This window comes from Salvelinus sp. IW2-2015, unplaced genomic scaffold (genome assembly GCF_002910315.2).
Source record: "Salvelinus sp. IW2-2015 unplaced genomic scaffold, ASM291031v2 Un_scaffold6035, whole genome shotgun sequence".
Lineage (NCBI taxonomy): Eukaryota > Metazoa > Chordata > Actinopteri > Salmoniformes > Salmonidae > Salvelinus > Salvelinus sp. IW2-2015.
In genome coordinates, this window is record NW_019947299.1 from 19746 (window position 1) to 31928 (window position 12183).

General features: G+C 43.7%; 1 pseudogene; it reads right to left on the bottom strand.

The window, feature by feature from the left end:
* LOC112078658 (glycogen [starch] synthase, muscle-like) overlaps positions 1 to 11805 on the bottom strand; it is a 13444-nt pseudogene extending 1639 nt beyond the window's left edge.
* Between the last annotated feature and the right edge of the window lie 378 nt (positions 11806 to 12183).

The window sequence follows — 12183 nt, forward strand, 5'->3', positions numbered from 1 at the left end:
GCAGGCATGATGAAGAACGCAACGACAGTCACATCGCTTGTGGTTGACCTGAGGGAGAGAGAGGAGGCAGGGAGGGAGTAAATACCTGCAAGATTCTTGAATACATCTAACTAACCGACAGACAGGCTGGTAGACAATGGGTATGTACACAGTGCATTCAGAATGTATTCAGATCCCTAGACTTTTTCACACATTTTTACGTTACAGCCTTATTCTGAAATTGATTTAAAAAACACAATAACGACAAAGTGAAAACAGGTTTTTAGAAATGTTTGCAAATGTATAAAAAATATTTTAAAAGTACCTTATTTACATAAGTATCAGACCCTTTGCTATGAGACTCGAAATTGAGTTCAGGTGCATCCTATTTCCATTGATCATCCTTGAGATGTTTCTACAACTTGAAGTCCACCTGTGGTAAATTCAATTGATTGGACCGGATTTGGAAAGGCACACACCGGTCTATATAAGGTCCCACAGTTTACAGTGTATGTCAGAACAAAAACCAAGCCATGAGGTCAAAGGAATTGTTTGTAGAGCTCTGAGACAGGATTCTCTGGTCTGATGAAACCAAGATTGAACTCTTTCACGTCTGGAGGAAACCTGTCACCATCCCTACAGTGAAGCATGGTGGTGGCAGCATCCTGCTGTGGGATGTTTTTCAGCGGCAGAGACTGGGAAACTAGTCAGGAACAGGGACAGATGAATGGAGCAAAGTACAGAGAGATCCTGATGAAAACCTGCTCCAGAGCACTCAAGACGTCAGACTGGGGCAAAGATTCAACTTCCAACAGGAGAACGACCCTAAGCGCACAGCCAAGTCAACGCAGGAGTGGCTTTGGGACAAGTCTCTGAATGTCCTTGAGTGGCCCAGGCAGAGCCCGGACTTGAACCAAATCGAACGTCTCTGGAGAGACCTGAAAATAGCTGTGCAGCAACACTCCCCATCCAACCTGACAGCTTGAGAGGGAAGAGAAGAATGGGAATAACTCCCCAAATACAGTGTGCCAAGCTTGTAGCGTCATACCCAAGAAGACCCACTGCAAAAGGTGCTTCATAAAAGTACTGAGTAAAGGGTCTGAAGACTTATGTAAATTTGATATAATTTTTTGTTGTTGTAATACATTTGCTTTGTCATTATGGAGTATTGTATGTAGATTGATGAGGGATTTTCTCCAAATCAATTTTAGGATAAGGCAGTAACCTAACAAAATGTGGAAAAAGTTGAGGGGTCTGAATACTTTCCGAATGCACACACATTTTCTGATACACGTGTACACACACACACAAACACAGTGCCGGACACACACACACAGCTTACTCTCAGTAGATAGTTGAGTCTGGCCAAAGCCTCCAAGAAGATATCAGCTCCTTTGTTGCTGAACTCATACCTCCCAGCGATGAACAGGAACAGACACTTGTCCAGGTTGAAGTCCAGGTGCCTGGCGGGTGGGACAACAAAAACCATTCAAGATGAGACCAAATGATGCAATCCTGACATCACCTGACCACATGTCCAGACCAAGGTTGGGGTCAATTTCATTTCAATTCAGACAGTAAACCGAAATTCCATTTTTCCTCAATGCTTCTCTATGAGAATTGATATTGGAATTCAGGTTATTTCCTGAATTGAAATGGAACGGACCCCAACCCTCATCCAACCACATCATTCATTTATTCCCTTGTTCTCCATAATCAAGATTTAAAGCATTAAAATGAAGGTTGGGGTATGTAGAATTAGATAACGAGAATCTTAGCAAATTAAAGAAAAATACCACAAACTATATATTTTGCCATTTGTTTAATTAGTCCACTGTTGATACYGTCTCAAAATGTCAGCAATCAAGTTTTGTTTTGGTGTAGTTCCCCTTTAATTCAGGTGAGCACCAGCCAGACAGTTGTGTTTGGCTAGCTGTGTTTCTGTAGTCACTTGTGATGGAGTTTTCAAAACAATGGCCACTGGATTGATGCAAATAGTCATGATTCTGCCAGGTAGTCATAGGCTACTTTGTATTTACCTTTTAATTGTCTTTATCTACCCGAAAACAGTTAGCGATGCTAATGATAGTCTAACGGCTAAGTGCACAGCAGGGCTTGACATCAAGGACTTTAAATTATTTTTTCAAGCACTTAAATTGTAGGCAAATTTTGAAGGAGCTACATTTTATGTCATTGTTGTAATAGCATATAGAAGAAGAACATTCCCCCCCAAAGCGTTTGCACTATGAATAATGCATTATGTTTTAAATAGGCCTAACCAATTGTATTATGCATTGACATTCACATGACTTTTACATTCTAAAATGTCACAATAATGTGGACATTGCCTGACTAAATAGACAGCATGCTCCCGACACAAACACAATAATGAGTCTGTCCATGTGGAGTCAGTCTCATCACTTTAAAAAAATAAGTGAACCTACTAAGCAAGTCAGTTAAGAACAAATTCTTATTTACAATGACGGCCTACACCGGCCAAACTACCTTTGTATAGAAAACCAAGTTGACGCAAACATTCAATGTTATTTTCTTATAATAACCGCATATGGTTTTACCGCAACAGACTTCAATTGAAACAGCGGGAAACAATCGAAAGCACCTGAATCCCTCATAAAACTTGGATCAGAAATGAAATCACGTAATAATTATATTGGAGCAGTAGAAGTGTAAATCGGCTACCATAAACCAATGACTTCTCAACAACCAAATAGTCGAGAAGAAATGTCTGATTTTCAAGGTAGGATATTCCATGATGACTGAATTGCGCATCGCCAATATTCAATAAGACTTTGAACGTTTTACCTGGGTTGCATACCTATTCTGGCCTTAGCATTTACTGGTAGATATAACTTGTAACATCTTTCCTACTGTTTCCTCAACACAACAACCAGCTGTTTCAGAGCTGCGCGCTCTTTCTGCGCATCAGATTATCTATAGGCCGTGTGCAGCGCGAGTGATAAATAACCGACAGTACGAACGAAAAGCTTTGGAATCCATTTTTTAAATAAATTATATAGCCTAGATTAAAACTAGCAATATTAAAATATGTTTTCCACTGGCAGGGGCCACTGATGGAGGGTTTCTAAACCTCCCTGTAAGTCAAGTCTGACCACCACAGACAGGGGCGTTCCCGTGACGATGTTGCCTCTTCAGAAAGTGGATTTATTTTTGGTCAATTGCACATTACTGTTTCAATAAATCATGATAAAAAAAGCTATGCAACTGGCACTCTTGAAAATGTCACTGGCACCCTTGTGACCAAAAATGTGTGTCGCACTGTTTTGGTCACAGTATCAAACCCTGAAAATGATAGTGTCAATAAGGTTCAAGCAACAGGCTGTTTCTAGGGTTGTCTATTAATATGATGAGGTTAGGGTTGTTCTAATATGATAGGGTTAGGGTTGTCTATTAATATTACATTACATTTAAGTCATTTAGCAGACGCTCTTATCCAGAGCGACCTACAAATTGGTGCATTCACCAATATTATAGGGTTAGGGTTGTCTATAATGATAGGGTTAGGGTTGTCTATGTAATATGATAGGGTTAGGTTTGTCTAATATGATAGGGTTAGGGTTGTCTATTAATATGATAGGGTTAGGGTTGTCTATTAATATGATAGGTAACGCGTCCATCACTGGGCAAAAACTGGTTGAATTAACATTGTTCCCACATCATTTAAACAAAACAAATATCATAATGTTGAATCAACAAAAAAATCATCAACATAAGGGAATTTCTGATTTTCTTCACCCAACTTTGAACCTAATCCAATGTGATGGAGATCATGTTTTGTTGAAATTGAAATCAAATTGAATTCACATTAGTTGACAACTCAACATAATGAAAATCAAAAATAGACATTGAACTGACATCTGTGCCCAGTGGGTCAGCAGTATGTATATATGTATATTTGTGTTTGGGTGGTGACCCCACTGACCCATAGAAGTGACCTCTGATGATCCTGGATACGGTTCTTGCTCTGGGCGTGCAGGTTCTGGAACTCATGCATGGCAGAGAACTTCTTCACGTTCAGCCCCGTTAGGGGTGATTATGTCTGTGGGGTGGGTGTGGCGGGGGAGAGGAGAGAGTGGAAGAACAGGAGCGGTAAAAGGGAGAGAGGAGAGAGGGAGAGAGGGAGAGAGGGAGAGAGGGAGAGAGGGGAGAGGGAGGAGGGAGAGAGGGAGAGAGGGAGGAGGGAGAGGGAGAGAGGGAGAGAGGGAGAGAGGGAGAGAGAGAGAGAGAGAGAGAGAGGGGAGACAGGAAAGGGAGAGAGAACAGGAGACGGCGAGGTAGAGATAACAAGAGAAGAGAGGTAGAGATACAAAGAGAGGTTAGCCAGACAGTCAACTAAGAACAAACAAAGAGGTTAAAAGGTTAAAAAACAGAGACTTGACTGGAATTCCTGTGACAGGCATACACACACACGCACACAACACACCTGGTTTCCTCTTGAGCAGGTGCTCTGCCCTCAACGGCTGTGATCTGAGAGACGGTGGTGAAGACATGAGCGCAGCGTGCTGCTGTCCGCTCCAGACAATAGCGATGGTAGATCTGTCTATCCCCGCTCCTTATCCACGTTGAACTGAGACAAAGAGAGGAACAATTCCAAATCGTCAATTCCACTCACCAAGCTAAGCTATCCCTACTATGAGATAAAGTTAATTGAATAAATAACTTGAAAAAAATGTATTCTCAATTATTTTTGATCATAAAACAAAGCTTATCCAATCCTATCTGATCTAGAGTAGTGGCTATGGTGAAGAGGCTGGGAGACACTGACCCACAACGTTCAGCAGTTGTGGGTCAAGTAAATAGCACATCAAATAAGTGCTTTCACTGTTTAGTGGAGAAATCCAGGGTCGATGAAACAGGACAGACTGATGCTAAAAACCAACATGGTAAAATGCTACGGTCCTGCCCGCCACCTTCCACACACTTACGTAACTCTGGAAGGATCAGATTGGTATCATCAGTCTGGTAACAGTTCCTTTCAGATCTACACTAGTGAATACTAAGTAGGGGACTAGGGTAAGGGGTTGATTTATGATCAGGGCAAAATTACTAGCTAGGGTGACAACTGACCTTCAAACAACCTAGAATGACCCACAACACTTACTGTGAGGTCAGTTACTGTAAATGATGGTGAAGATGCACAAAGACAGAACATAGTAAACATGACATCCCAACCCTGACCAACCACACCACACAGATCATGACATCATCACATGTGTACACACAAACACACCCACACAGATGCACTCATCGGCGAGGTTGTTGTAGAAGTCCACACTGCCGGCACACAGGTAACGTCCCAGCAGGGTGGCGTGGGTGGTGAGATGGTTGCCACGGGCAACTGTCTCTGTCTGCATAGCGCCAAGCCAGGCCTGCCAGCCACTCATGGAAATGGGCCAGGATATGGGGAGGCTCCTCACTGCGCTGCATACTGAGGAAGACAATGTGGGATTACTACAATGGCAAGCATACTGGAGGAAGACATGTGGGTTTAATATAATGGTCGCAGCATACTGGAGGAAGACAAATGTGGGTGGTTAATATAATGGTCCAGCATACTGGAGGAAGAAATGTGGGGTTAATATAATGGACCAGCATAGTGGAGGAAGACAATGTTGGGGTTATATAATGGTCCCAGGATACCTGGAGGAGGACAATGTGGGGTTAAAATACTAATGGTCAGCATACTGGATCGGATAGTATTATCAATGTGGGGTTAATATATATGGTCAGCATACTGGAGGAAGACATGTGGGGTTAATATATGGGTCAGCATATGGAGGAGGACAATGTGGGGTTTTAATATAATGGTCAACAATACCTGGAGGAGGACAATGTGGGGTTAATATAATGGCCAGCATACTGGAGGAAGACCAATGTGGGGTTAATATATGGGTCCAGCATACTGGAGGGAAGACATGTGGGGTTCATATAATGGGTCAGCATCTGGAGGAGGACAATGTGGGGTTAATATTAATGGTCCACATACTGGAGGAGGACAATGTGGGGTTTAATATAATGGGCCAGCATACTGGGATGAAGACAATGGTGGGGTTAATATAATGGTCCAAATACTGGAGGAAGAACAATGTGGGGTTAATATATAGGGCCAGGATGACTGGAGGAAGACAATGTGGGGTTATATAATGTCCAGCATACTGGAGGAAGACGTGTGGGGTTAAGATATAATGGTCCAGCATACTGGAGGAAGACATGTGGGGTTAATAATATGGTCCAGCCATACTGGAGGTAAGACCATGTGGGTTAATATCTGGTCCAGCCATACTGGAGGAAGACATGTGGGGTATATAATGGACCAGATCTGGAGGAGACAATGTGGGGTTTAATATGAATGGTTCAGGATATGGAGGAGGACAATGTGGGGGTTTAGTATATATGGGTCCAGCATACTGGAGGAAGACAATGTGGGTTAAATATAATTGGTCGCAGAATCTGGACGGAGGAAATGTGGGTTAATACTAATGGTCCAGCATACTGGAGAAGACAATGTGGGGTTAATATAATGGAACCAGCATCTGGAGGAAGACATTGGGGTTAATATAATGGTCGCAGGATACTGGAGGAAGACAATGTGGGTTTAATATCATGGTCCAGCAATTACTGGAGGAGGACAATGTGGGGTTTAATATAATGGTCCAGGCATACTGGAGACGACAATGCTGGGGTTAATATAATGGTCCAGCATATGGAGGAGGACAAATGTGGGGTTTAATATAATGGTCGCACATACTGGAGGAAGACAATTTGTGGGGTTTAATATATGGTCCAGCATACTTGGAGGAGGACAATGTAGGGGGTTAATATAATGGGCAGCATACTGGAGGAAGACAATGTTTGGGGTTAATATAGATGGGTCCGCATACTGGAGGAGGAAATGTGGGGTTAATATAATGGTCCAGCATACTGGAGGAAGACAATGGGGGTTAATATAATGGTCCAGCATACTGGAGGAAGACAATGTGGGGTTAATATAATGGTCGCAGCATACTGGAGGAAGAAATGTGGGGTTTAATATAATGGTCCAGGATATGGAGAGCACAATGTGGGGTTAATATAATGGTCGCGGATACTGGAGGGAAGACATGTGGGGTTAATATAATGGTCCAGCATACTGGAGGGAGGACATGTGGGGTTAATATAATGGTCGCAGTCACTACTGGAAGGATAGACAATGTGGGGTTTTAATATAATGGTCCAGCATACTGGAGGAGGACAATGTGGGGTTGAATATAATGGTCCAGGATACTGGAGGAAGGACTGTGGGGTTATATAAGGGTCCAGGATACTGGGAGGAAGACACATGTGGGGTTAATATAATGGTGCCCAGCATACTGGAGGAAGACCAATGTGGGGTTATATTAAGATGGTCCAGCATACTGGAGGAGACATGTGGGGTTATATAATGGTCCGGCATACTGGAGGAGGACAATGTGGGGTTAATTAATAATGGTCAACATACTGGAGGAAGACAATGTGGGGGTTAATATAATGGGACCAGCATAACTGGAGGAAGACAAATGTGGGGTTAATATAATGGGCCAACATACCTGAGGAAGAAATGTGGGGGTTATATAATGGTCCAGCATACTGGAGGAAGACAATGTGGGGTTAATATAAATTTGGACCAGCATAGTGGAGGAAGACAATGTGGGGTTAATAATAATGGTCAGCATACTGGAGGAGCCAATGTGGGGTTAAATAATACTGGGTCAGCATCTGGAGGAGACAATGTGGGGTTAATATAATGGGATCAGCATTACTGGGGAAGCCAATGTGGGGTTTAATATAATGGGCAGTCATAACTGGAGGAAGACAATGTTGGGGTTAAATACGGAACTTATACAGGAATACTGTTACTATGAATTGCGAACCTTGCACTGACACAAGCCATTATTAAATCTGGCTAGACAGTGGTCGCCAACCGGTCATCTTCAAAGCATTTCTTAGTCTATTAAATATTTTGTAGAAGCCGAACGAAGATAAGGCTTTACGTCCTTTTTTAAAATCCGTGTTGAGCCTGTTCTGGTAGGTGCACTTGATTCAAAGTTTCTTGCGGCACGGTAAGCAAAGTCTTTCGCTTGAGACAGAACTCTGTACCGCAAGTCTGGAATAAACGAGTGCCCTACTGCGCTGCACATTGAGTAAAGCTCACACTGGTGGCTAACAGAGCTTCCATGACCCTGGCCACGCAAGATGTCAGATGGGCTACTAGTCTACTGTAAGATTTATCACTTTAAACCTGAACAGAGACTGTCAACGAATACGCAAAGAGCTGCTGTTTTTATGATGTGTTTTAATTTATATTCCAGCTCTGTCACTGTTATATTCAACACTTTGGAACCGTCTCCGTATTCTGCTCGGCTGTTCAGCTGGGCATGAATGAGTAGCCAATACGATTAAGGCCTGCTTTTTTATTCATAGAGCTCGTCGTGCATTTTAATATTAAGAATATTCTCACTTTCTTGGTCATAGGAACAACATGAATTTGTGCATTAGCAGATGCGTGTCGACCGGTTTGGCCATCAGGTGGAAGACGGTGTCCCTCTCTCTGGTCAGTCTCACCAAGGAAAGGAAGGAGAGAGCAGGACCGTGGAGAGCGGTTGGAAAAATCGTTTTGACGTCCATCTAACTCGGAATTCCAAGTCGGAAACTCGGCATCTTTCTAGAGCTCGACTTCCGACCTGAAGACCATGACGTTGTGATTTTGACCTCGTTGACCGTCTGATGCAGGTACCATCAGTCCAGTAAAAAAACATACGGTTATTAATTCTGGCCCCACAATGACTCACAAGTGCTAAACCACCTGATCTCATTTGTATCAAAGCTCGAGTTTTGAAATATAATATGGTCTGATTAACAATCAATGGCAGCCATCATATAGCCAACTATGCTGTGATAATGTATTAGGCCTACTGCCCAACCTCATTCTACTAAACTGTGTGGGTTAATGTAAATACAAACATCTGAGCAGTAGATCTCAGCTTGGCTTTTGACTGTGAAATGATCTTGACTCACGAAAAGGTTGGTGACCACTGGCTACTAGAACCACTACTTCCCTTTATAAAATGAGCGTGGTGTAGGCCACCAACGCCCAACCATATCCCGACATCCCTGATCACCTCTAACCATACCCTGACCCTCCCTGTAGAACCCACCTGTCCTCAGTCTAACTCACTTATCCCTGACCTCCCTGGTAGCAAACCCATTATCCCTGACCCTCCTGGGATCAAGCCACCTCTCCTAGTAACCATTATCCTGACCTCCCTGGCAGCAACCCATTATCCCTGACCCTCCCTGCAGCAACTACTTCTCCCAGCCCATTATCCTGCCCTCCTGACAGCACCCATTATCCCTGACACCTCCCTGGCCAACTATTCTCCCAGCAACATCTCATTCCCTGACCCTCCGCTGAGCAGCAACCCATTATCCTGACCTCCTGAGCAGCCACCTACTTCTCCTAGTAACCCCATATATCCCTGACCCTCCCTGGCAGCAACCCATTATCCCTGACCTCCCTGGCAGCAACCCATTATCCCTGACCCTCCCTGGCAGCAACCCATTATCCTGACAGCAACCCATATATCCTGACCTCCCTGGCAGCAACCCCACCTCTCTAGTAACCATTATCCCTGACACCTCTGCAGTAACCATTATCCCTGACAGCACCCACCTCTCCTAGTAACCATTATCCCTGACCCTCCCTGGCAGCAACCCACTCTCCTAGTAACCAGGCGGTCAAGAAGCCAAAGAGGACGGCGTCGTTGGCCTCGCGGTCGAACCAGGGCACCCCGATAGAGAAGTTGTCCCACAACTCTTTTTCACTTATCCAGGTTCCAGGCAGTGAACGCCACATCTATCAGCACCACGTATGGACTGCCTCAATCAGCCAACGACCAAAGTACACCTGGGTGAAGAGAGATGGGGGGGAGAGAGAGAGAGAGGGGGGAGAGAGAGAGAGAGAGAGGGGAGGAAGAGTGTGAAAGAGAGAGGAGGGGTGAGAAAGAGACTGGGGTCACGTGTTTTTAAAGTAGCTTGCTAGCCAGGCAGAACTATGTCTGGTGCTGTTAGCCATATGTGTCGCTACATAACTAGCATATCTTCAATGTGGTCACAGTCTGGACCTGAGTGTTTGACATGTATATGTTTATTCGTCGTTGCCAGTACAGAGAATTAAAAGACAATTTCTGTTTGTTTATACCACAAAGAACTGGGAGCTTACACAATGACTTACACAAATGTTCCACAGTTCCAGTCTCAAGTAAGGACGATTACGATTAGGGCACAGTATCGCTCTCCTCCAATCAAATGATCTGACCTCACTACACACGGCTTTCCATGGTGCACTGCCCTGGCTAGAATGCCAAGGAGTGACTCAGCATGGACACACACATATGAACTACAACATGCACGCTACAGACTGCTACTAGAAATAGACAGCAGTGTGTGTGACACTGATACAGCCTTTAACCTTTTAACAGAAATACCAGAGATTAGAACGACAAGGACAGAGAGTGAAGGATAGAGTGAAATAAAMAGAGAGAGAAAGAGGGACACTATGTGTGTGTGTGGACGTGTTCAACTATACTTGTGGGGACCAGAAGTAAACATATGTATTTTTGACCAACTGGGGACATTTTGTTAGTTCTCACAAGGTCAAAGACTATTTCTAGGCGGTTTATGGTTAAGGTTAGAATTAGAATTAAGTTTATGGTTAGGAACCAGGATTAGGGTAAGGGAAAATATGATTTTGAATGGGACTGACTTGTGTGTCCCCACAAGGTTAGTTATACAAGACTGTGTGTGTGTGTGTCCTGGGGAAAGGCCAATGCCATGGACCAGTGTCAGGTGGGGTCTTGGGATGCACAGGGGCTTTTGAGGCAAGGTTGACGTCAGGAAGAAACCGATCAAACCTTTTTAAAAACTGAAGGACACTGCTTAGAAATACCTAAAATGGAATAATACTGCTTTTAACCTCATCACAATCCCCAAAAACTTCAATTGCAAGGACGTGAATAAGTTATGTATTGCTGATGTTTTTTTCTGTTGTTGTCAACGTCACGATCGAGAACCAATGGTAATTCAGGAAGCTGTACACACACAGGCTAGTTGAGGTAAACATTCTAATTAGAAACTTCACACTGGGTTCTAAAAAGTTAGTTTTAGTCTCATGGATTTATACTCCTTTGCTGCATTTGGTGCTAGTTGGTGCTAATGTTACATCTAGCTCCTTTCAAGCGACAATCTGCAGTTTGGTGAAAAGCTATGGACGCAAGGACTGACCATCCATGATATAACACTGATAGTTTAAACCATGTTTGATTTATATGGTGTTTGTTTATGTTTACAAACATTGGAGTAAATCAAGCTTATATATTTTGGGTTGTGGTGGGGTACGACAGTTAAACTAAGCTCATGAGGCATTTATATAAGTTATATTCTTAAAGAATCAAAATGGGTACATATTAACTTCTAAGTCCAAAAATGGATGAAGTAACTGCAGATTTCCCCTTTAAGTCCTTTAATAGTGCCAGCAAACTGGTGTGGGTCTCTGTGTGGGTCTCTGTGCGGGTCTCTGTGCGGGTCTGTACCTTACATCCACTGGAATTCATCTTGTCTATGGCTCTCTTAAGGGCAGGGTTGGTGGGCTCGATCAGCTCCACCTGGGTGCGGACGTTACTCTCGCACGTACGGACCAACCAGGAAATAGTTTTCTCCCCATTCCTCTGCCGTCAGACGGGCTTTGGTCTGGATCACTGTGTAAATCCCACCACTGCACAGAGCACGGACCAAGATTTATTACTAATATACTGTCGTTACACACAGAACCGAGAGTTATTACTAACATACTGTCGTTAGACACACACAGTGATACCTTTGTTGGCCACCTCCCATGCGATCTCGAAGAGGACAGCGTCCTCAGGTCAAACTCCTCATCCCACCTCCTCCACCCGACAGGGAGTGATGGACAGGCTGCGAGCCAGAGGCATGCTGGGAAGGAAGAACAACACACATGGTTTAGACATGTCATGAGAGACACATTGTTTTTTGAAGGAAGGGTATATTCAGCTGGCAGAGCTAAAAATAGCTGAAGATGTACAGTTAGACATGGGGTCATCATTGAGGTGGAAAAAGAATGGGGTTAGGAGT